This window comes from Lontra canadensis, unplaced genomic scaffold, assembly GCF_010015895.1.
Source record: "Lontra canadensis isolate GAN:19392208 unplaced genomic scaffold, GSC_riverotter_1.0 scaffold488, whole genome shotgun sequence".
Classification (NCBI taxonomy): domain Eukaryota; kingdom Metazoa; phylum Chordata; class Mammalia; order Carnivora; family Mustelidae; genus Lontra; species Lontra canadensis.
Genome location: NW_022631480.1, coordinates 1,198 through 5,674, shown reverse-complemented (window position 1 = coordinate 5,674; position 4,477 = coordinate 1,198). Strand labels below are relative to the sequence as shown.

At 35.9% G+C, this 4,477-nt stretch overlaps 1 non-coding gene across 1 annotated transcript; it reads left to right on the top strand.

The window, feature by feature from the left end:
- The first annotated feature begins 491 nt into the window (after window positions 1-491).
- Window positions 492-596, top strand: LOC116863054. Its single transcript, XR_004381758.1, has one exon. It is a non-coding gene; the product is annotated as a U6 spliceosomal RNA (small nuclear RNA).
- Window positions 597-4,477: the final 3,881 nt, after the last annotated feature.

Sequence of the window (4,477 nt, the reverse complement as noted above, 5' to 3'; positions counted from 1 at the left end):
TCTGAAAAAGTATAAAGTAATTTTTTAAATGTAAAAAGGAAAACAGAATAAGAACACTGACTGTTATACAGGCAAAAGATAGGCTTAAATAATACTTAAAAATCGATAAATCACATTGTAAACAGCTAAAAAGGAAAATGAGACTAAGAGCATTAAAAAAGTTCAAGTATAAAAGTAACCACAAGAACATATAAGCATTCTTAAATACCAATAATTTAAGAAAAAATAACTGTAAATAAAAGGAAAGAAAATACAACTCATAGAAAACATAGCAAATACAACAAAGCATGATTACAAAATATTATGATAGCACTGAGACCAAACACATCTATCACATTAGTGAATATGAATGGACATAACTGTTAAAAAAACATTTTAAATTTGGCTCATGAAACAAGACTCTATATATGCTATACACAAGAGATTCACTTAAAACGAAATAACAAAATGACTAAATACAAAATTATTTAAAAATCAAGCTACTTGCCAAAGCTCGCTTCGGCAGCACATATACTAAAACTGGAATGATACAGAGAAGATTAGCACGGCCCCTGCGCAAGGATGACACACAAATTAGTGAAGCGTTCCATATTTTATAAATAAATAAATATATATATCAAGCTACTGGGGGCCCCTGGGTGCTCAGTCGGGTTAAGTGTCTGTCTGCCTTCAGCTCAGATCATGACCCTGGGGTCCTAGGACAGAGTCTTGTGCTGGGCTCTCTGCTCAGTGGGGAACCTGCTTCTCCCTCTCCCTCTGCCTGCCATCCCCCTTGGCTTGTGCTCTTTCTCTCTCTGTCAAATAAATAAATAAAAGCTTTAAAAAAAAAAAAATCAAGCTAATGGACACAAAAAAAGAGTAGGAGTAGACATCTAGTATTAAATATAACAAAGGTCACTTTTATTTACAAAGACCACTTTTTAATGCCAAAAGCCACAACTCACAATGAAGTTACTACTCTTATGAATATGCATGCGTGGGGCACCCACATGGCTCAGTCAGTTAAGTGTCTGACTTTGGCTCAGGTCATGATCTCAGGGTCCTGGGTTTGAGCCCCGAGTCAGGATCCACTCTCAGCAGTGAGTCTGCTTCTTCCTCTCTCTTTGTCCCTCTCCGCTCTAGTGCATGCACGCGGTCTCTCTCACTTTCTCTCTCAAATAAATAAACAAAATCTTTTAAAAAAATGAGTATGCATGCATGGAATAAAACAGCAACCAACTTCATGAAAGAAAACTATAGGATATTTAAAAAGACACAGAAATACCTAATAATAGTAGACTAAGTATAGCACTCTCAATACAAGACAGATCAAGTGGACAAAACATAAGAAAGGAGGTAGAAGATCTTACGGATATATATTAAAATCTACATTTTGATAATAAAGAACACACATTCTCTCAAGAGCCAATGACACAAACACAAAAATCAATCATGTTAGGTTACAAAGAAACATAATCTTCAAGAAGTAGCAATGTTATAAACAATACTCTCTAAATCTAATACTATGGAATTAGAAGTTACTAACAAAAATAAGAAAAAAGGCTTTACATCTGGAAATTTTAAAACCACCTACTAAACATTTATTGGGGAAAGAAGAAAAACAAACTGAAATGACAGCGGTTTTTCAAAATAATGACAATGGATCATTAGAGAACTAAAGAGAGTATTACTTCCAACCTTATAATGGAAAGAGAGAGCACCCAAGTTCGTAACTTTTCTGGAACCCATTCACAGGGTGAACAACTGGCCTAAAATCTAAGACAGGAACATGCAGAGAAAGACAAAATGTGAGCACTGACTTGCTAGGGTAAGAATTACAGTAGGATGACTGACAAATTGGTAAAGAGTGAAAGTGTACTGGCGAATGAGAGTTAAGGCAAATATAGGAAATCTGCAAGTTCTTACAGGCTTTTGCTCTGTAAATACCACCAAGTACTCACAGAAAAAAAAAAAACTGGCAGTCTTGAGAAAGTCTCTACTAACAGAGAACAAAGGGAAAAGAACAGCAGATGCTATGGGAGAGGCACAAACTATCAGGACCCTTCCATCTCCCTCACAAAACAAAAGCCTGAGAGGAGAAAGAGCAACAAAGATTGTCACCTTAGGGCACTGTGTGATATCTACAGTGATCTGAAAAGTAAAAAGAGGGAAAATCCTCTACCCCAAAGAGAGGGGCAGGAAAACATGCTAGGCTCGGAATGGTGCCTAAAGAGTGACAGGAGCTTGGAGAAGGCCACAAACCCAAGACCCAGGGACTCAATGCCTGCAGAAGACAAAGTATTACCAGAACAATAGAGGATGCCTTCCAGTACCCACAACCAGTCTAGCTCACAGAGTAACAAGCAGCTTGCAAGAAACACCCTCTCTGAAGCACAGAAAAAAACAAAAGCTGAGGGAGCAGTGAAAATTAAAAACAAAAAACAAAAAAACATTAAACAAAAAACTCCCACAAACCAGTCAACTCCCTAAACACATGAAATCACAAGAATCTCGCAGTCTTGAGAAAGTCCCCAGTAAGGTAGAGATAAAAGGGAAAATAGCAGCAGGCACGGTGGAAGGGGCACAAAACTCTAGCAGGACCCTTCCATCTTCCTCATTGAGCAAAGCCAGAAGAGAAATAAATCTCAAATCCAACCCAACTCAACTCAAAATTAGATCAACTCAAAACACCAGCACAAAAGTCTTTTTAGCATAAAAAAAGGCATGTCCATTTCTAGATCTTAGTTTCTACTATCCTACATAAAATGTCCAACTTCTAGAAAAAAATTGCAAAGCATACCAAAAGGCCAGAAAATCACACAGGCAAATACAAGCAGTCATCAGAAACAGACTCAGGAAGGATAGAGATGTTAGAATTGTCAGGGAATATTAAATGACTACTGAATATGTTAAATAGTTAAGTATATTTAAATAACAATACGTTAAAGGCTCTAACGGAAAAAAACAGATAACATGTAAGACTAGATGAGTAATTTAAGCAGAGTTGGAAACTATGCTGGAGGATAAAAACAAAAAACAAAAATCTGTAACAGTGATGAAGAATATCTTCAACAGGCTTATCAATAGAATTAACATAGTCAAGGAAAGAATCGGTGAACTTGCAGATAGGTATGTAAGAAATTAGCCACACTGAAACACAAAGAAAAAAAGAAGGGGAAAAAACATAAAAAAAGAATCCAAGAGTTGTAGGACAAAATCAAACTACAGTTACTCTTGAATAATGCAGGGGAGTTAAGGGTGCCAACCCCACACACAGTCAAAAATCCACACAACTTCTGACTCCACAAAAACTTTACTAATAGCATACTGTTGACTGGAAGCCTTACTAATAACATAAACAGTTAATTAACACATATTTTCTATGTTCTATGTACAATATACTATATTCTTACAATAAAGTGAACTAAAGAAAAGAAAATGTTGGGCGCCTGGGTGGCTCAGTGGGTTAAGCCTCTGCCTTCGGCTCAGGTCATGATCTCAGGGTCCTGGGATTGAGTCCCACATCCGGCTCTCTGCTCGGCAGGGAGCCTGCTTCCCCCCTCTCTCTCCCTGCCTGCCTCTCTGCCTGCTTGTGATTTCTCTCTCTGTGTGTTAAATAAATAAATAAAATCTTTTTAAAAAAAAGAAAAAGAAAACGTTACTAAGAAAGTCATAAGGGAGACAAAATACATTTACAGTACTGTACTATATTTTTTTAAAAATCCATGGATAAGCAGACCCACACAGTTCAAGTTTGTATTGTTTATGACTACTGTGTTTAAAAAAAAAAAAAGACTACTGTATTTAATATACACAAAGTCAAAAATACAGAAGAAAAAAGAAAAATAATAATTTTCAAAACCAACTAAAGAGAGCTTGCAGTTGCATAACACTGTGAATACACTAAATACCACTGACCTGTACATATTAATACGGCTAACTACATGTAATGTTAATCTCAATTAAATAAAAGAAAAAAGAATCTTTAAAACCAGATCCAAGAATATGAAGCAGAACTACAAAAGCTACACACACACACACCCTCCCTCTCAGGCAGATCATATTCAAACTGCTGAAAAACAAACACAAAGAGAAAATCTTGAAGGCAGCCAGAAGAACAAATATTAGAAAATAAATAGACTTCTTTCCAGAAACCATGCAAGCTAGAAAATAAGAGAGTAACATTCAACTTTAAAGTGCTGAAGGGGGAAAAAACTGTCAACCCAGAATTCCATACCCACTTAAAGCATCTTTCAAAAATGAAGAAATGAAAACTTTCTCAGAAAAACAAGAAACTAGGAGAATTTATTGCCACCAAACCTACCCTACAAGAAATATTAAAGGAAGTAGCTCAGGCAGAAGGAATATGATACCTGACAAAAATTTAAATCTACTCAAAGAAAGTTAACAAATGTAAGTAAAATAAAATTATTTTCTCCTTACATTTTACTGTTCTAAAAGAAAAGTGACTACCTGAAGTAAAAACTGTCACAACATA